A 22,233-nucleotide genomic window follows, 5' to 3' on the forward strand; every position below is an offset into this window, starting at 1 on the left:
TTGCTACCTTCTTTTAGACTACTTGATTTTTTTTAGAATTCCATTTTAGTTTATTTATTGACTTATTAGATATATTTCTAAATATATAAAATGTAGTAATCTTATACCTATATAGGCCATTTATTGTAACTCTCCATCCTTTATACTGTAGGCATCATTATTACATCTACAGAATTAAACCCCATAACACAATGGTATAATTTTTTTAAATAGTCATTTATTTTAATAAATAAGAGGAGAATATAGTCTTTTATATTTACCAATATATTTACAGTTTCAGTTTTTTTTCACTTCTTCCTGAAGTTCTGAGCTTCCATCTGATTTTGCAACCCTCCTACCCCCACCTCAGATACTCATAGCTACTTTCTAGTGGCTGTGGTTGTCCTCGACTTTGTCCTCTGGTTCTTCGTGCCAGAGACAGTATGGGTTTTCTGCGGAGTTTTAGTCACTCCATGAAGTGCCTACTGTGGCTTGACTCCAAGCTAAAAGCTTTTCTTTGCCTTGCTAATTTTTACTCATTGATCAAGATTCAGATTAATCATCAACTTTTCCAAGAAGTTTCTTTGAATTCTAGATCCAACTGAATGTGTCCATGAGTTTGAAATGCATTTGGCTTCATTTAACAGGAAATCATACTACAGTGACTTGAACAAAACCAGGTTGGATTTCCTCACCTGATATGAAATTTAGAGGTAGCCGAATCAAAGCTGATATGGTTGCTCAGATAGGGAATTAGGGACCTAGGTTTTTCCCTATCTGTTTTTACTTCTGTCTGCATAAAGCTTTTGCCCTTATTGTCTCAAGATGAAAGCTATATCCCTAGACGTTACGTTCATTTCTGGGATAGGAGAAGAGGCAAGGATAATTAGTAGGGTGACCAACTCAACCCATTTTGCCTGGGACTTTCTCATTTTTAACACTGAAAGCCACAGGTGTCATTAGTTGAACCAAAAAAATCGCATGAGAGTCACCCATGATTTTTGCGTTTCATGTTTAGAAAATATCCTTGGATTACAAAATAGCAACCAGGACCTGCTCATCTCTCTGCAGAGATAGGATCTGACCAAGCTGTGGTCATGGCTCCTGTTCACCATTCTGCATCATTATTTGACATAGCTAGATTCCCTAGGTTATGGCATTAACAGTCTAGTTGATTATCTCCAGAGAATGCTATTCCAGAATTTACATAAGTAACTTATTCCTAGGATCTTTCTCTAAGAGTGGCTTAGTTAAATATTATCACTCATGGTTATTTTACCAAGTTTTTAAAGTAGTAGTTCAATATTTATGTTACAAAACAAAGTGTATCTGGTAAAAAGCAAAATCAAAATACATATTGCTTTAATGTTTTCAAATGTAAGTAAGTAAAACCAAATAAGCTCAAAGAAATCTTAAAGTTCTGATAGATCCAATTAATAAATCAAAAAGTTGAAATACAGATATACTGAAATTAAAACACAGGATCATTTATATTTATGTTAAACATACTAGAACAAAATTTAAATGTTGTTTTAGAGAGGAAATATGTCTTTTATGTGGGTGAAGTTGCTTTAATTAGACTGTTTCTGTTATCAGAGGAGTTGGAGGAATCCAACAGATCATCAGTATTAGTTATGAATTCCAAGGAAATTAAAATGTATTTCTAGCCTGTTCATTACTTGCTTTTTCCAAGGCATAAAATAGCATTTCATAGCCTAAGGAGCAGAATATAGATCTTTCCATGGTAAACATAAGACTATATAATCTAGCTAATGATCATGTAAAATTTTATATGACCTGATATTATGTAAGCGTAGTTAGGGATGTGTAGCATGTGTACAGTGTTGTAAAAACACAAAACAAACATAACAACCATTAGCATTTTCTTTTTCCTTGCCTCATTTTTTTCTTCCCAGTTTTTCTATGAACCAATGATTGCAAAGAGTGAATACTAGTAAAATAACCCTTACCTTTTTTTTTTAATTTAATTTTTATTTTACATTGGAGTATAGTTGACTTATAATCTTGTGTTAGCTTCAGGTGTATAGCAAAGTGATTCAGTTACACATATACATATATCTATTCTTTTTCAGATTCTTTTCCCACTTAAGTTATTAAAGAATATTGAGTAGAGTTCCCTGTACTATACAGTAGGTCCTTGTTGATTATTTGTTTTATATATGGTAGTGTGTATATGTTAAATCGCAAACTCCTAATTTTTTTCATCTTTACTGGAGTATGATTGCTTCACAATACTGTGTTAGTTTCTGTTGTGCACCAAAGTGAATCAGCCATATGCATACATATGTCCCCATATCCCCTCCCTTTTGAGCCTCCCTCCCATCCTCCCTATCTCACCCCTCTAGGTCATCGCAAAGCACCAAGCTGATCTCCTTGTGCTATGCTGCTGCTTCCCACTAGCTAACTATTTTACATTCGGTAGTGTATATATGTCGATGCTATTCTCACTTTGCCCCAGCTTCCCCCTCCCACCCCATGCCCTCAAGTCCATTGTCTGTGTCTACATCTTTATTCCTGCCCTGCAACTAGGTTCATCAGTACCATATATATGCGTTATATGAGTTAGCATATGGTATTTGTTTTTCTCTTTCTGACTTACTTCACTCTGTATGATAGACTCTAGGTCCATCCACCTCACTACAAATAACTCAATTTCGTTCCTTTTTATGACTGAGTAATATTCCATTGTATACATGTGCCAATCTTCTTTATCCATTCATCTGTCGATGGACACTTAGGTTGCTTCCATATCCTGGCTATTGTAAATAGTGCTGCAGTGAACATTGTGGTACATGTCCCTTTTTGAATTATGGTTTTCTCAGGGTGTATGCCCAGCAGTGGGATTGCTGGGTCATATGGTAGTTCTGTTTTTAGTTTTTTAAGGAACCTCCATAGTGTTTTCCATAGTGGTTGTATCAATTTACATTCCCACCAACAGTGCAAGAGGGCTCCCTTTTCACCACACCCTTTGCAGCATTTATTGTTTCTAGACTTTTTGATAATAGCCATTTTGACCTGTGTGAGGTGATACCTCACTGTAGTTTTGATTTGCATTTCTCTAATAATTAGTGATGTTGAGCATCTTTTCATGTGTTTCTTGGCCATCTGTATGTCTTCCTTGGTGAAATGTCTATTTAGGTCTTCCGCCCACTTTTTAATTGGATTGGCAAACTCCTAATTTTTAATGAAGGTAGTTTTCATACATTTTCTCTTATGCCTAAGAATTATTTGATACAAATGTCTCTCAACTGTGTTTCAGCAATGTAAAATGTGATTTTTCATATAAGTGAAACCGAGTAATTCTTTTTAATGCTAAGGGTCCTTTGGGCCAGAAATGAGATATATGTTTAGCAATACTCCCTGACCCCAAGACTCCCATGGAGCCATTCCTCTGACTTCAGTTGCCAAATTAACATAAGAATGTTTCCTCTGACTTCAGTTACCAAATTAACATAAGAATGTAATTGTCTTGCCTGAAGGACTTGAGAATAAACCCTGCTAGAAAGCTTGGTTTAGACATGTGGAGGTATTGGAACAGAATGTGGCCTTCCTCAGTAAATTTTAACAAGTGATTAATTGAGGATATATGAGAGTTCCCAATTATATAGCCTCATTGGTGACCCCTATCTCAAATCCAGGCCATCCCTTCCTGTCAGCCCTATGCCACAGCCTGGTCCAGACCCAGAGAGCTTTCACTCTTCTCAGCTTGTTAAATTTAAGTCTCGAATTCAGTCCTCTACTTCCAAATCCAACTCTATTTTGATCCCATGGTTTCAGATATCATCATGTCTCCCCAGTCAGTGCTCTTAACTACTAAGCTATTCTTTTCTCAGGGTCCCTATATTTTCAGTTCTCTATTAATAATGAAGAGAAATATCATTTAGGAACTGTCTTTCTAAACTTTTCCCAGCTGCAGATAGCTCAAACAGCAGAAACGCTGTACAGTAATTATACTGGTACACAGCATGTTCAACTCCAAGTGGTCTAACTTGCAAAGATTAGGTGATCTTTCTATCACATCAAGACAGTACAATGTTATGGAATCTCCTTTAGTGAGTTATTCTTATTTGTGAAATTGCTCTATTTCATCAGAACTTCTCTCATGCCTACCATCATTGGATAGGTGCCAGCACAACCAAGACTTTATCTTTACCATCAATCATTTTACATTAGCCTAATAGCACAAAGCAGCCAGTTCCCATGTATAAGAGCCAAGCAGCCACACACAGAAAATAAATACATAATACTATACCTTTCCTGTTTATATTTACCTTTTACCCCATCTTTAAATCAGTGCATACCTATAAGTAAACTCTAAGTAATGTCAAAGAAGGCATATTTTATCTCATAGCATATGGAAGGGGTAGAAATTAGGAAGACTAAAAACTAGTAAGGTGGGTAAGTGAGGGCAAAGTATTATCAATTGGTGGAAACTTCAGTTTTACAAACATGTCTGTGGATTCATAGTTGCTTTGTAGAGAAGGATCTTGCGGTGACTCGAATACGATTAACATAAACTCAAAGCCCAGTCCAGGTGTATGATAAGTATTCAGTAAATGCTTATGAAATAATATGGTTGGCTGAAGAATAATACTTTCATTTTCCATTTGAAAATGGTATTTATGTGGACTGAAGAGTAGAATTTACTGTTAAGACAGGTAGAGTAGAAAGGATGGATTCAGTCTTTGCCGTTTACTAGTGATGTAGCTTCGAGCAAGTCATTTCACCTCTCTGGACTCGGTTACCTTGTCTGAAAATGGAGACTAAAATCCTTCTCACAGAGTGTAGTGAGAAAAAATATAAAATGAGAGAAATTTCTTTTAAAAGCCTAAAATATAGGCAAAAGTGAAATTTTTTTAGGTTAGAACAGGAAGAAAATAGGGTTAAAGTTTTATCTAATAATAAAGATTCCCTGAAGTCTTTTTACACTTATAACTTTGATCACGTAAAAAACATTGTCTTAAAATTCATTGGAATCTTAGATATCAGATTTTAGTTTAACATCCTTGTTTTACAGTCAAAGAATCTAATGACTAGTGATGATAAGTTCATTGTTCAAATATATGAGCTGTATTTGTTTTTGTGTTAGGGTCCCTTTTCCCCTAGTTGGAAAAAATCATTCTTTATTAATGTATTATGTTACTCTGTCTCAATGTGATAAGTTATGGGAAAATGTTTGTCAGTGCCATTCTACTTAATGAATATGGAGGCCTGGACACAGAGAAGTTAACATGTTCCCGCTTAGGGCACTCTGCACATTCAGAGTATAACTGGGGGAATGCACACACACACACACACAGCCCCATAGCTCCTCTTAAGACCCCTTTAAACGTGCTTCCAAAGCTACTTTCAGAAATTCATCAACATATTACTTTAATTCAAATGTAAGTTTAGAAAGTTACTATTTCTCAGATTTTTAAATACTCTCTTGGAGAATATTATTCTTCTACTAGCACCTTCTTTGCATCCACTGCATTTTTTCTAGCCCTAATTCAACCACTACATTGCTTCCTATCATGTGTGATATGTGGATTTCCCAGGACACACTGTTCTTTCTGACACTCAGGAAGGTACGCCTAAGGCACTGACATCTCCAGAGATGTTGCTGTAGTTGACACTGCTTTTAGAACATGTGCACCCAGAACTAACTTGCTAACCTGTAGTCTTCTATTCTTTCTGACTGATGTTGTGCGTTCTTCAGCCCCCCCGACAACTCCCTCTTCTTTTGTAAGTTGTTAAGAACTGACCGTGTCCCCCTCAAATTCATATGTTGAAGCCCTAACCTCCAGTATGGCTCTATTTGGAGACAAGCCTTTAAGGAAATAATTAAGGTTAAATGAGGTTATAAGGGTAGGGCCCTGATCTGAAAGGATTAGTGTCCTTATGAGAGGAGGTACCAGAGAGCTACCCCAGTTCACAAAGAAGAGGCCATGTGAGCACACAGTGAGATGACAGCTGCCTACAAGCCAAGAGAAGAGGCCTCAGAATGAAGCCTTTCTTCCCAGCACCTTGATCTTGGACTTCTCAGCCTCCAGAACTGTGAGAAATAAATTTCTGTTTAATCTGCCTAGTCTGTGGTATTTTGTTGTGACATCCAGAGTGGCCATAACAAAATCCCATAGATACATGAATAGTAGTTCCAGATTTTTATTCATTATATTAAAATACTAATATATTTTCCTTTGTTGAATTAGTGGTGGTGGTAGGAGAAATTACTGTGCGTGGACACATGTGAAATCTTATTATGGCTGCTTTGTTGGCTTCCTGATTGACTACATACTGTTGGAGCACCTGAATACAGCTGAATTGTTTTTTTGTGTTAAATTCTGGCTGACTTTTTTTTTCCCTCAGTGGTTCCAGCTAGTTGGCACAGTTGGTGCTATTAACTTGTTGAGAAACACAGATGCCTTTTCCTGGTATTCAGAAGCAACTGAGTCTCTATGTTCTTTTTATTTGTTCCTTTTTTACCCTGCTAAATCGGTGATGCATGGTTGCCTTTTCATTGTTTTGCTGAGGTTTATTTCATTGCCTCACACTTTTTGTTCATTAGACAAACATAGAGCAGATGATAAATAGTCATTGGGAAAATAACGTGTTAGACAAAAATGCAACCATGTGTTTCACAGAAAACGGCATGTCATAGGTGCAGTGTGTCTAGTGTAGAACAATTTAAAGATCCTTTGTGTGTAGGGAAAAAGCATCTGTTTTTTAAAAAAGCCATGGGAAAGACACCATTTTAATCTGTTTTACAGGTGTTTTAACACTGGGCAAAAGAATGATTAAACGTGCATTTGGCCATAGTCCCTACACCTTTCTCGTACAATCCCATGAGACCCTATATGTACTTCTCTGATAGCACTTAATACATTGAAATTAACTCTTTCCCTCTCTGTGTTCTCCCCCAAATGGAGTCTCCTTGAAGTCAGGGATTTCATTTTAGTCAGCCTTGTTTTCCCATCACTCAGCTCAGCACATGGCTCATAAAAGACTCTGAATAAACATTTGTTGTATTGGATTGCATAGAAATGTTCAATGGATCTGTTTTTAGTAAGCAGACAATATATTGCTTAAACATTGAAAAAAGCAGTATTTTCTTCCTCGACTGCTCACACTCCAAGTCATCCATTTAGTAACATATGTTAGATATTTTCCCACCTACTTAAACTGAGTGTGCATAGACATGATCTTAGGACAAACTGTCATTTTGAAGCAAGTTTGAACAGCACGGAAACGATTAATTGCTAGATTACTTTAGTTTCTGAAAAAGGTTAAAAAGGAATCTTTTTGCTCCAGGAAATAGAAGCACTAACCCAAAAATATGAAAGGCTAAATCATGGTCATCCAAGCATTTTGCTTTCCCCATGAGTGAAAAGAAACCTGGTCAGAGGGATACCAAGGTAAATGTAAAGGAGGACTATGAGAATAAGGGAGATGAAATGGGAGAGTAGACTTACTGAGGAACCAGGTGGAATCTTTCTTTCAAACTGGGATGGGTCAGCACTTAGTTTTCTAAAATCATATTTGAAGACTTGATGATTTTTTTTCAAGATCTATTTTAGTTCCTCCATTTAGGATTCTTTAAAAAAATTTTTTTAACCTCTCAGTTTGGATTTTAGATTTACAGAAGTGTTGCAAAGATAGTACTCAACTTCCCCGATCTCAACATCTTATATGACCATATTTATGAAAATTAATAAATTAACCTTGGCACAATACTATTCACTAAACCATAGACTTTATTCAGGTTTCCCCAGTTCTTCCATTGATGAACTATTTTTGTTCTAGGATCCAACCTAGAATCCTACATTTCATTTAGTAATTCGTGTTTCTTCAAAACAAATGCCGTATGCTAACACCTATATATGGAATCTAAAAAAAAAAAAAAGGTCATGAAGAACCTAGGGGCAAAACGGGAATAAAGACGCAGACCTACTAGAGAATGGACTTGAGGACACGGCGAGGGGGAAGGGTAAGCTGGGACGAAGTGAGAGAGTGGCATGGACATATATACTCTACCAAATGTAATATAGATAGCTAGTGGGAAGCAGCCGCATAGCACAGGGAGATCAGCTCGGTGCTTTGTGACCACCTAGAGGGGTGGGATAGGGAGGGTGGGAGGGAGGGAGACGCAAGAGGGAAGAGATATGGGAACATATGTATATGTATAACTGATTCACTTTGTTATACAGCAGAAACTAACACACCATAGGAAAGCAATTATACTCCAATAAAGATGTTGACAAAAAAAATCTCATTTTTGAGTCTTAAGGTTTATGTTCTGCAGAGTCCTTATATCAAGTCAATTGTGCGTTTTGGAGATATCCTGATTTTAATTCTCTGAATTTCTTGTGTTTATCATTTATTCACCATATAGAGTAGGTTTGTAAATCTTTCTCCAATTCACAGTCCCTCTCTGTCCCCCTTTCTTTCTGCCCTGCCTGTTGTCTCTGAAGACCCTGTGCCTCTGACCAGGCAAGCAATGTACATAAAGTAGGTCAGCTGAAATGTACAGGTTTCACTTTACTGGACACAATTCAGACCCTTATAGAAAACACTTAAGCAGAGGTTGCCAAGTCAGTCTGAAAGCCTTGTTAATGTTATATTTCATTTGTACTATAAGCAGGGTGAAGGTTTGAATACTTTCTTAAAGTTTGGGACTAAGTAAACTTTCTGTCCTTCCCATTATTTACCATCTGAGAATATCATGATTCCTTTCTGAAAATGTTGATTTCTTTTATCTAAGACATCAGTCAAATGAGGGTAAAAGATGTTATTCCAGTTACTTTATCTGAGAATATTAGAATCCATGAATAAGCTTTATCATGTCCATATGCATAAATGAATAAAATTCTGTGTGTAATATTTTGTTTATAAGTGTGGGTTTTTTCTAAGGAGGAGGGTCCACAACTCTCATCAGATTCTTAAAAGCATCTCATGGCTCCAAAAAGCTGAAGAGCCATTTCTCTGGACTAGGAGTTGTAGGGGAATCTGTATCATCAGATTTGAATTCCAAATTTTAATGCAAAAAATATTTGGAGCTATGAAGTAACTCCATATGTCTTAAATTCACAAAATAAATATTCTTTCTTCTCCACATAATAATTTAGGAGCTTAAAGTTCATTGTGATCCATCTTTGTATTAATAATTATTGTATTTTTATCCTGATGTTCTTTTATGGTAAATTCTTTCTTTTTCCCTTTATTTCCAGAGTCCTTTTAAGCCTGGTCATTATTCCTCCTGCCTTTGCTTGTCTCTGTTTCACAAGCCATTCTTTCATCTCTTTCATTCTTTCATCTCTCATTCCTACCCCATTGCTGTCCCTTGACAAGACTGCTTGCTGGACATTTGCCCACCACCTCCTCTCTGATTCCTACTCCTCTGCTTGCTCACAGGAAGTGCTCTGGCTAACAGAGTGTGTAACCATAGGGACTGTCAGTGCCAATAGCATACCAAAAACACAGTTCTGGAGAAAACATTAGCCTGACCCTTTCATGGGATCTTCTTAACAGAAAGCAGCCCATGTCCCAGGGTAGCGTTAGAAATTTATAGCATGGAACTAAATTTAAACTTAAGGAAAACAGACTCTCCCTTTTTATTTGAGAAGGCATACTTTCCCTAGTCATTGGAAGGGAAAGGGTGGGAGGTTAAGGGGATAAAGGATGGGATATTGCCTCTCACTCATCCATATTTAGGTAAAATGCTTCTATGCTGGTTCCCATAGAATGGGTAACTTCCCTACCCACCCCAACCCCTATCAAAAACCATGTGGTATATAAGCAACTTCATTTAGTTGTGCATTACTTTTAACAGCAATAAAGCATTAATCTCAAATATGGTTTCCAAACATAAAGTGTAAAATATGACTCAGTACTATGCGATATATTATGATGATGATCATTAGCGTAGTTCTGTTTATTGAGCAGTACTTCTGTATCAGATACTCTGTTATGTGCTTTATATACATTACCTCTAAATCTAACAATAGTTCTAAGAAAGAAACACTATTGTTATTTCAGCTTTGCCAATGAGGAAGCCAAGGCTGAATTGGCCAATGGTTACTGTGCTGGCAAGTAGTGGAGCTGGCTCTGCTTGTGGTTGAGTCCCAAGGTTGCAAACCCAAAGCTACAGTGCATTTTAATGGCCAGTTGAAAGAGCTGTTGTTGTTAGGAATTGGAGACCAATGATGGTGGCCAGGCGAGGGAGAAGGGACAGCAGAAATAGTAGGAGGCATGTTCCAGACACTTACTGAAGGATTATAATAACATGTCTGTGTTCCATTTGCTTAGCTAGATATTCTTTTCCTTGAGGTCAGTAATTTGATTCCTTTTGAGTGTCTTACACTTAATAGGTGCTTAATAAACAGTCTAAAAATGGGAAGGGAAAAGGGGAAGGAGAAGGGACAGATGGGCTAAAAAGGAAGTGAAGAGAGAGTGAGAGATAGCTATGAAGAAGGAAGAAAGAAAATGATGGGGAATGAGTATGTATGTGGGGAAAGAGTAGAGAAAAGAAGCTGGCAAAAGGAGAAAGACAGAAAGTGAGACAGGAAGATGAAGGGAGTAAAGCCCAGTTCATCTAACTTCCTGACCCAGACAACTTACTGTTCACTTGAGAGTCTGAGCTTCAGGGAATTGTCTTTATGACATTCAGTCCTTTGACATAATTAGCTACAGAACTGCTAAGTGCAGCTTTTCAATGATGATTTCATCGTTCAAATAATCCACAATTAACAAGGATCCCTAGGTCCTCTAGGACTGGCACAGCAGTGGAGGAGATAACCAGGAGTTTACAACATATACATAGGTAGCAATAGCCCAAAGGGAAAGGTCTTGCAAGTACCCTAAGTGGGCTGAAGAGGGGAAATGACCTCTGGTTTGGATGGAGAGGGATAATAAAAGACTTTTTCAGTGCAGAAGTAATTCATTATTTGCCAAGTGGATAAAATTACAAGGTTAGCAGTGAAACTGAGGGGGAAGATACTTTAAGAAGAGGGATCATCGTCAGCAGTAGTGCAGAAGGGGAAAAACTTGTGGAATTACTCATTTTGCTGGAATGTAGCATACCTATCTATTTGCTTGCCACTCCCCACCTTTCTAGCAGTTTGTGAGCCTTTTTAATACCCTATACCACTTATTTTCCTCTGCCCATCCCCCTGGTTATGGTGTTTGCTATATTCTGTCCTAGAGTGTACAGACACTTTTTATAAACCAGCTTAAGCCTTCTTGACTTCACCTGTCTCTGAAGTCCTTGCCCAATTTTTTCAGCCCTGCCACTCTGTAGTGACCAACTCCGGGTGGGCTTTGCCAGCTGCTACACTACTGACTTCACATGGGTGCGACCTGCAGTTCCTTGCCTCATGCCCACTGTGTGCCTCTTGCCTCCCAATCTGGGGCTTCCTTATGACCAGTGACTCATAAGATACCACAAAGATCCTAGTGGTCACCTATGCAAGGAGCAACCCAGAAGTGGAGGAGATGTATGTATTGGAGGGTGAGAAAGGTGGAAAGTTGAAGTCACTGGGGAAACCTTTGACCAGTGGGAGGTGGGAGCTATGATTTGAAGTTGACACATTTTTCTTCCCTTTCACTCCTCCCCCATACAGTGCTGATCTCCAGTCTCCTGAAAAATAGTCCAATTTGATACTAAGCGACAACCAGCTGGGTAAAGCAAACTCCTATTAGTCTTTCTTTCTTCCTTGACTCATTTCCCTTTTTCAGCTCATGCTTTCATTGGATTGTACACGCTAAAAACATAGTAGCACAGAAGCTTCTGCCTGAGTTCTACTTTCTGGAGAACTAAGGCTAAGACAAATATTCTCTCTCTCTTTCTCTCTCTTTCTCTCCCCCTCTCCCTCTCCCCTTCTCCCCCTCTCCCTCTGCCTCTCTACCTCTCTCTCTCTCTCTCTCTCTCTCTCTCTCTTTCTACCTCTGTCTCTGTCCCTCTGTAATTAGCAGCCTCATCCACTACCCTGGTTTCAGATACCATCTATGTACGGACATATTTCCAAGCCACAGCAAACCCTTCTATTTTTAATAGCCAGGTACAGCTGTTTAAATGTCTTACTAGTACTTCTACGTGGATTTCTGACAGGTACTTCAAACTTCTCTAAAGTCAAATTAACCACCTTCCACCATCCAACTGCCTAAACTACATACCTGAGAGTCAGTCTTAGCAAGTCCCTCTCCCTTACCCTTTGATTCTGTTTATTACGAAAGCTTGCCATTTCTCCTACTTGGAATCCTGCCTGATTCATCCATTCATCCATTTCTGCCATTCCTACTGCCCAAGTTCAGGCAAACATGTCTTTCCCAGATTTCTACAACATCCTCCTATAGGTCTCTTGGCCACATGTCTTAATTCCCCTTAAATTCCTACTCTATATGTGAGCCAGATCGATCTTTCCAAAATTATAAATTTTATCTTGTTACAGCCCTGTAAGAAATCCTTTGATAGCTTTGAGATAAAGTTCAAACTCCTTAGTGTGACTTCTAAGGCTCCCAATGCCCTGCACTGTTTTCCTCTTTAAACTCTTGATTCTACTCCCTCATCTTTAGCCTGCTATGTTGAGTGCCTTTCAGCTTCTTAAAAGAGCAGGGCTCTCTTTCATTCATTGGTGATTCTTTAGAGGTGCAGATCCCTTTCCCTCAATTGTTATTCCTTTGGGCTCTCTGATTTTATTCATTCTTTATATCTCAATGTGAATGACATTTCACATACTGGAGTTTTGAGGTTCAGGATCTGAAGCAGTTTTTAATAATTTTGATCTCTAAATTGGGGATTACAATTTAGAGGGTTTAGACCAGAGAGTTGGAAGAGTTATCAAAACTTATTATGAAGATGAAAGGGAAAATGGTGACAGAGGGAAAAACTGAGCCACCTGCCTGACAGGCATTTGAGGAAGGTGAGTGAATGTCTTAGAGATTAGTATACAACAAAGTGAAGATTCTGTTTTGATATGGGATTGCCATTACAGATTACCACAGAAGAGGTTATTCCTGAGCTGCCAAGTCAGCAACTACTACAGCAATGAGATTGAAACAAGTCTAGCTCTGATCCTTGGGTAATGATCCACTTCCAGCAGAGCCTCAGCTATGTCCAGAGGGAACTCAGTAGCTACAGTTGGATTCCTATGTAGTTCCAGTGGCACAATACAACAAAACTCTGGAGGTAGGCAGAGACTATTGCTGTTGTGTATACTTAAGTGCACGTTGGAAAAAATAAGGTGCTTCCACCTACAGGACTGATTAGAGGCCAGATTGAGGGGCATGGGTATATTTTACTGATGATTCAATTCTGTGAACCTAACCCAATTCAGACCTCCAATCTAATTAGCCTATGTAAATAGAGTCTTTTATTTATATTTTTATACCTCAGGTTCAACATTTGTAGGCTATATAAATTCCACTTAGAACACTTAAACTCCAAAAAAAATTAAAAAACAAAAAACCCAGAAACCTTCCATCTCACTAAAGAGTAGACCAACTGCCTCTAAAAAATCTGTGCCTGTCTGCACACACCAAATGGTAGTTGTCAGCTGTGCCAACAACACTTGATAAGTGGAACTGAACGTTCAACTCCCGAGTATTTTGGAATCCCTGACAAAGCAAAATCCTGATAATCAGTTTTACTTTTAAACCATATTTTGGCTGTTTAATTAAAAAGTCATTTTTTCACTTATTCATTTAACAGATATATGTGGAACACAACAGGACACCAACTCTGCTTTGATGGCACTTGCAGTCTATTAGCAAGATAGGTATTAAATCATCTGTTCATTAATTACAGTGTCACTCAGTGGTACAAGGAGAAATATCCTTAAATACTTCTGGCCGTATGGGCTCCAGGCTAGATTAACCCGATTTTGTAACATCATAAGTTATGTTAAGCTGAAATTTAGCTAACACATTTTAGATAAAACTTTTTAAAGTTTCTATGTGTAAGTTCTGTTGCCTGAAAGAATTGATTCATTTATGATTTAGTTGAAATTTTTTTCCTAGGTTCCATGCGTGAGTTCTGTTGCCTAGAAGAATTGACTCAACCTATGAGTGATGTGTGATGATATCCAGAGAGCCATTTCCCTCCTTTTTAGCTCAGGTTCCTGACAATGGATGAGCTACAAAACACAATACGTTAGGAAAGTGATTTAGCAGTTTATTCCTCAACTGAAACCTGAGAGACAGTTCATCCTCACTTAACAGGCAACGTATTTCTAGATGGCTTTTTTGAGGTCATGTCATGAGTCAACAACAGAATTAGGGCTAGAGTGTGTCTGTGCTTGAAGTGCCAACCTTTTGTCATAAATTCTCTCAGGCCATCCTTCCTCTTAAAGAATATTAGCTCTTATTTCCAGAAAGAATAGATAAAAATAATTGACTCCAAAGAACCTTCCTGATGCAGTGTACCGTAGAAATGACCTATAATGAAGCAAATGGAAAATGAAAGCATTCTTATTGCATTTATCATTTATTGAACAGTAGGGCCCTCAATTTAGGATTAGACTTAAATGACTTTAAATAAATAATCCATAGTGTATATTGGCACAGAAGTGATCAAAGATAGCTGAGAAAGGTATGAAATAAGCTAGGAAGAAACTAATTGAAAACTTACTGTAATCTGGAGGAAAAGAAAAGTAACTCAAGCCAAGGCTCAAAGTAGAGAAACGTGTCTTTAGGGCTGACAACAAACTGAGATGAAATCATCAATGGAGGAAGGCAAAATTGGAGGAGCTCTGTGAGGGCCTTCAGAGGCCACAAAGAGAAAAATAGCCCCTTCAGCCTTGGCAAGCCTTGCCTGGCTGAGAGAGTGGGAAGTGTCCTTGACTCGAAGCCTGAGGCTAAGGTTTGGGGAGAGTTGGAGGCGGGATGAGATACAAAAGAAGACCAGAGATCAGGAGGCCTGGAATTGGGAGTCCTTCAAGTCTCAGAAGGAAGCAAGTAGGAAGAGGATAATGTTCATAATTCCAAAGTGCCGAGGGGAAACTAGAGAAGGCCAGGGGAACAGAGGAACTTGTTGGAGGATAACTGATAGGAGGCCAGGTCTCCTGGCAGGATTTTAAGTCTGTGGCTATAAATTCACCTCAAGTTTCTGGCACTTATATCAATGCAAACCATGAAGGGTCTCTCTCAATTTTATGGAACCCTTTGGTGGGACTGATGCCCAATAATTCAGTTTCCCTCTATTTGTATGTAACACATTGTTTCCTGTAGTGAAGGGACCATTGAATTTTCAGACAGCACAGAAAGTTACACTTTTCAACTGCAAATGTAATACCTTTTTTTTTTTTTCTAACAACTGTCAAAAATCCATTATTGGGAAATCAGTTCTACACCCAATTTCCAACAACAGATTAGAGATACCCAGCAAGTGACTTTCAGCACACCGTAGAGTGTATTTTCTTATTTTGGGACCAGGCATTCTTCCAGAATCTTTATTGAATATCCTTGTTTTCTTCTCACATCCACAGACCATCAAGTTGAGAGTCATACTGCCGACATTGCTATACTGTTTACCTCCTGGAAAGAAATATTTTTTGTCACTTTAGTGTGAAACCTAATACCCTTTTCATGAGAGTGTTAGAAGAGCTTGATTTGCATTTTCCTAATGATTAATGATGTTCATCTTTTTGTGTGCTTAATTACTATCCATACTATACACACGTATTATAGAATGTCTAAGTTAAAAAAAATAGTAACAAAATACTCCAAAATTGGCACTCTCAAGGTCTGGCAGGGGTGAGGAGCTCTGGGGACTTTCCTACATTGCTTGGGGCACAGCCACTCTAGAAAATGGTTTAGTGGCTTCTTGTGAGGTTGAACGTACACTCACCATTATCACTCAGCAGTCTTACTCCTGTGTATTTACCAGAGAGAAATGAACACTTACATTCACAAAAAAACTTTTACAAAAATATTTAGGCAGCATTACTTATGATCACCCTAAACTAGAAACAACCCAAACTTTCTTCAACAGGTAAAAGACTAAACAAACTATAATAAATTCATGCAATGGAATATACTCAGCATTAAGCAGAAGCAAACTACTGATACCTGTAACAACATGGATGAACTTCACGTGTATTCTGCTAAGTGAAACAAGCTAGTCTCAAACAAGTACATACTGTACAATTGCTTTATATGATATTCTAGAAAAGGAAAAGCTATAGTGATGGAAAACAGATCAGTGGCTGCTGGGGTTATGAGGTCAGGGAAAGGTATGATTATAAGAGGTAGCACGAGGGAATTTGGGGAATGATGGCACTGTTCTGATCATCATGCTTGTGTGATCCAGACGTGTTAGAACTCATAGAACTGTATACGCCTCAAGAATGGGTGAGTTTTAATGTACATACGTTATAAATAAATAAATAATGTTGAAGTTTGTCTTTACCAAGTAAGTAGAAGTGATCCCCACACAGATTAGTTCCTTAATTGTGGATATTCACACATTATCTAGACTTAACATTCTGACTTGGAATGCTGATTTAAGGCCTTTTAAAGGTGGAACCCAGATTCAGGTCTTCCGTTGTCATTATATCTTTCATGAACAGAGAACTAATGGGCGATTTCATTACTACATAGAAAACAGCTCCATTTGAAACAAAAATTTTAATATATTCTTTTAAAACAAAATTTACGTCACATGTTTGATTTGCTTTGTTTTTGGTACAGACCAGTGGGTCTTGGTGGGCTAGAGCAGAGAGTGGGCAAGTCCACAATCAAAGTGAAGTGACACCCCTCTCCACCCAACCCTTGCCCCTGCTCAAGTATCTCTTTGCATCTGCTGAGTCTTCTGGAGGTGGGTGGGGATGCTGACTGGAGGGAAGGATGGGTGCTAGCAGAAGCTTGGCTGGAAGGAATGACAGGGACTCTGAAATCCAATTTATCTGTAGATAAGAAAAATCTGGTCCAGTGAGAGTCAGCAACAGGACCTGAGGGTAGGAGAGGAGCAGTTGGTCGGAGTACAGACCAGTGGCTGAAACCTACTCCAATGTGGAGAACACTGAAAGAATCATCTTTAGGCCCAGGGAATTGCTTTGTCCCTCTACCAGCACCTGAGTGTTACACAGAGGAGAGAATCTTCTCCTTCTGGCATCACAAGGACTGCAAAGCTGTGCATCATTAAGTAAATTTGGAGTGATTGAGCCAGGTTAACAAAGTGACTGGAGGCAGAGGCCGGGTAAATGCTAAGAAGAGCGTAGAAGGGACAAAACAAGAGGTGGAAATTCTGCCAACATTGGGACTGACATGACACTGAGGGGCCCTCTCTCCCCTCCCACTTCCATGGCTCCAAACACATAGAAACACTGGGTAAAAATACAATAAAAAAATTAGAATGAAATACAGTCAAAAAGAAAAAATATTAGGTGTTGAAAATAAAGAAGAAACATGAAAACAAAATGCTAAGCACATGAGCTAATGCCATGATGACTGACCATGAGGTATTGTTCCCAAATATAATCCTAATAGCCAGGAAGTTGGGTTTCAGTGCCCAGGCAAGGGGCAGAAATCTAGTCTTGGCCCCATCAAAGGCAGAGAGCTAGAACTGAGATTCTTACACAGATTTCAAAGATGGTATGCCATAAGGGTTTCCCCCTCTGTAAAACTGAGTCTGGAAGTGGCAAGGAATCTTATAATTAGTCTGGGACTCTGGGTAAAAAAGAAAATTAGGGGACAAAATTAAAATAAGGTAGAAATAAAATACTAGGAAATAATTTCAAGGAAGTTAGGTGAGCTTTCTAGCAAGCTTGAGAGAGAGGCAGTAAGTGTGCAATTAAGAACATGTTTGTTTTTGGTACAGACCAGTCAGTGGGTCTTGGTGGGCTCGAGCAGAGAGTGGGCAAGTCCACAATCAAAGTGAAGTGACAAGGAAGTTAGGTGAGCTTGCTAGCAAGCTTGAGAGAGAGGCAGTAAGGGTACAATTAAGAACATCTGTGCAATTAAGACAGATTTCTATGTTCAAATCCTAGTTCTACCATTTACTAGCTGTGTGGTCTTCAACAAGTTACATCCCTTAATTTTCTCATTGGTAAAATTAGATAATAACAGTCCTTACTTAATCAAGTGCCTGCTTCATCAATCTTAACTTATTAATATCTTATCTCTAAAATGTTTAGTATGTACATTGATTTAAAGAATCCTTTTAGGAAAAAAATAGGATTTGAAGCCTATTTTCTTAATCTCATTAAGGTTATTTAGCATTCTTTTTGAAGTTGAGAACAGAATAGGAATGCCAACTATTGCTGAATCTATTCAATTTTGTGCTTTATTGTCATAACTAAGAAAAAAGAAATAGCAGTGATGATATTTTTCTCTACTTGAAAATTCCAAGTGAATTTACAGACAAATGGAATATTTCTTATTAGACGAAGAATAAGAATACATCAAATTTGCCATGTATTTTATCAAGATAGAAGAATTATTTCCTTTTCCGGTTTTTATTTTATATTGGAGTATAGTTGATTACAACGTTGTGTTAGTTTCAGGTGTAGAGCACCTGAAAGAATACATGTATGTGTTCTTTTTCAGATTCTTTTCCCATATAGGTTATTACAGAGTATTGAGTAGAGTAACCTGTGCTATACAGTAGGTCCTGTTGATTATCTATTTTATATATAGTAGTGTGTATATATCAATCCCAACCTCCAAACGTATCCCTCCCCCCACCCACCTTTCCCTTTTGGTAACCGTAAGTTTGTTTTCTAAGTCTGTGAGTCTGTTTCTGTTTTATAAATAAGTTCATTTGTATCATATTTTTAGATTCCACATATAAGTGATATCAAATGATATTTGTCTTTCTCTGTCTGACTTACTTCACTTAGTATGATAATCGCTAGGTTCATCCATGTTGCTGCAAGGCATTATTTCATTCTTTTTTTATGGCTGAGTAATATTCCATTATGTGTATGTACCACATCCTCTTTATCCATTCATCTGTCAGTGAACATTTAGGTTGCTTCCATGTATTGGCTACTGTAAATAGTGTTGCAATGAACATTGGGGTGCATGTATCTTTTCTAAGCATGGTTTTCTCTGGATATATGCCCAGGAGTGGGATTGCTGGGTCATATGGTAGTTGTATTTTTCTTTTTCTAAGGAACGTCCGTACTGTTCTCCACAGTAGTTGTACAATTTATGTTCCCACCAACAGTGTAGAAGGGTTCCCTTTTCTACACACCCTCTCCAGCATTTATTGTTTATAGACATTTTGATGATGGCCATTCTGACTGGTGTGCACTGATACCTCATTGTAGTTTTGATTTGCATTTCTCTAATAATTAGAGATGTTGAGCATCTTTTCATGTCCTTTTTGGCCATCTGTATGTCTTCTTTGGGGAAATGTTTATTTAGATCTTCTGGCCATTTTTTGATTGAGCTGTTTGGTTTTTTGATATTGAGTTGTATGGGCTGTTTTTGTACATTTTGAGGGTTAATCCCCTGTGGGTTGCTTCGTCTGCAAATTCTGTAGGTTGTCTTTTTGTTTTGTTTATGGTTTCCTTTGCTGTGCAAAAGCTTTTAAGTTCAGTTAGGTCCCATTTGTTTTTGTTTTTATTTTCATTATGATAGAAGGTGGATCCAAAAAGATGTTGCTCTGGTTTATGTCAAAGAGTGTTCTGCCTACATTTTCCTCTAGGAGTTTTATAGTATCTGGTCTTACACTTAGGTCTTTAATCCATTTTTAGTTTATTTTTGTGTATGGTGTTAGACAGTGTTCTAATTTCATTCTTTTATATATAACTGTCCAGTTTTCCCAGCACCATTTACTGAAGAGACTGTCTTTTCTCCATTGTACGTTCTTGCCTACTTTGTCATAGATTAATTGAACATAGGTATGTGGGTTTATTTCTGGACTTTCAATGCTGTTTCATTGATCTGTATTTCTGTTTTTGTGGCAGTACCATACTCTTTTGATTACTGTAACTTTGCAGTATAATCTGAAGTCAGTGAGCCTGATTCCTCCAGCACTGTTTTTCTTTCTGAGGATTGCTTTGGCTATTCGGGGTCTTTTGTGTTTCCATACAAATTGTAAAAATTTTTGTTCTACTTCTGTGAAAAATGCCATTAGTAATTTGATAGGGATTGCTTTGAATCTGTAGATTACCTTGGGTAGTATAGTCATTTTGACAATATTGATCCTTCCAATCCAAGAATATGGTATATCTTTCCGTCTGTTTGTGTCATCTTTGATTTCTTTTATCAGCATCTTATGGTTTTCTGAGTTCAGATCTTTTGGCTCCTTAGCTAGGTTTATTCCTAGATATTTTATTCTTTTTGAAGTGATGGTAAATGGGTTTCTTTCTTTTTTTTTTTTTTTTTTTTTTTTTTTTTTTTTTTTTTTTGCTGGGGCAAGGAATAACAACTTTATTTGGAAGCCAGCAGACTGAGAAGATGGTGGGCTCATGTCCCAAAGAACCGTCTTCAAATGGGTTTCTTTAATTTCTCTTTCTGATCTTTTGTTGTTGTTGTTGTTAGTGTATAGGAATGCAGGAGATTTCTGTGTATTAATTTTGTATCCTGCAACTTTACCAAATTCATCGATGAGCTCTAGTAGTTTTCTGGTAGCATCTTTAGGATTTTCTATGTATAGTATCATGTCATCTGCAAAGAGTGACAGTTTTACTTCTTTTCCAATTTGGATTCCTTTTATTTCTTTTTTTGTTTTCTCTGATTGCAGTGGCTAGGACTTCCAAAACTCTGTTGAATAAAAGTGGTGAGAGTGGACATCTTTGTGTCATTCCTGATCTTAAAGGATATGCTTTCAGCTTTTCACCATTGAGTATGATGTTAGCTGTAGGTTTGTCATATATGGCCTTTATTATGTTGAGGTAAGTTCCCTCTATGACAGTTTCTGGAGAGTTTTTATCATAAATGGGTATTGAATTTTGTCAGAAGCTTTTTCTGCATCTATTGAGATGATCATATGGTTTTTATTCTTCAATTTGTTGATGTGGTGTATCACACCAATTTATTTGCAGATGTTGAAAAATCCTTCCATCCCTGGGGTAAAGACCACTTGATCGTGGTGTATGAGCCTTTTAATGTATTGTTGGATTTAGTTTGCTAGTATTTTGTGGAGGATTTTTGCATCTATATTCATCAGTGATATTGGCCTCTAGTTTTCTTTTTTGTGTGTGGTATCTATGTCTTGGTTTGGTATCAGGGTGATGGTGGCCTCATAAAATGATCTTGGGAGTGTTCCTTCTTCTGCAGTTTTTTGGACGAGTTTCAGAAGGATAGGTGTTAACTCTTCTCTAAACGTTTGATAGAATTTGCCTGTAAAGCCATCTGGTCCTGGACTTTTGTTTGTTGGAAGTTTTTAAATCACAGTTTCAATTTCAGTACCTGTGATTGGTCTGTTCATATTTTCTATTTCTTCCTAGTTCAGTCTTGGAAGATTGTACCTTTCTTAGAATTTGTCCATTTCTTCTAGGTTGTCCATTTTATTGGCATATAGTTGCTTGTAGTAGTCTCTTATGACCCTTTGTAAGTCTGTTGTAACTTCTCCTTTTTCATTTCTAATTTTATTGATTTGAGCCCTCTCCCTTTTTTTCTTAATGAGTCTGGCTAAAAAGAAACGAAATTGAGTTATTTGTAGTGAGGTGGATGGACCTAGAGTCTGTCATACAGAGTGAAGTAAGTCAGAAAGAGAAAAACAAATACCATATGCTAACACATATGTATCAAATCTAAAAGAAAAATGGTTCTGATGAACTTAGGGGCAGGACAGGAATAAAGACACACACATAGAGAATGGACTTGAGGACACGGGGAGGGGGAAGGGTAAGCTGGTGCGAAGTAAGAGAGTAGCATTGACATATATACACTACCAAATGTAAAATAGATCGCTAGTGGGAAGCAGCCGAATAGCACAGGGAGATCAGCTCAGTGCTTTGCGACCACCTAGAAGGGTGGGATAAGGAGGGTGGGAGGGAGACGCAAGAGGGAGGGTATATGGGGATATACGTATGTATATAGCTGGTTCACATTGTTATACAGCAGAAACTATCACAACACTGTAAAGCAATTATACTCCAATAAAGATGTTTAAAAAAAATTTAAACTTGTGAAATGGTATTGTATACAATCTGTGAAAAAACTTACAGGTGGTTAATATTTTTGAATGTGTTACAGAAGGGAAGCATAACAGTTTCAGAAAAATCGCTGTCTTTGGAGAGAGCAGAGAATGAGATGGGAAAAGTCTTCAAATGTAAGTTACATTTGATTTTTAATGGAAAAAAA

The 22,233-nt window shown here is 37.7% G+C and overlaps 1 long non-coding RNA gene across 5 annotated transcripts in view; it reads left to right on the forward strand.

Annotated features, from left to right (window-relative positions):
- LOC309643147 overlaps nucleotides 1-22,233 on the forward strand; it is a 426,223-nt gene that overhangs the window by 53,616 nt on the left and 350,374 nt on the right. For 4 of the 5 annotated variants that reach the window (XR_014253574.1, XR_014253575.1, XR_014253576.1 and 1 more), the window contains exon 1: nucleotides 18,505-22,201. This is a non-coding gene — a long non-coding RNA (uncharacterized lncRNA). Of the gene's footprint in view, nucleotides 1-18,504; nucleotides 22,202-22,233 lie in introns of those variants that run through there. The other variant, XR_014253573.1, reaches the window with a different exon arrangement.

The sequence above is a fragment of the Balaenoptera physalus genome (assembly GCF_965194825.1).
Source record: "Balaenoptera physalus genome assembly, chromosome: 14".
Classification (NCBI taxonomy): domain Eukaryota; kingdom Metazoa; phylum Chordata; class Mammalia; order Artiodactyla; family Balaenopteridae; genus Balaenoptera; species Balaenoptera physalus.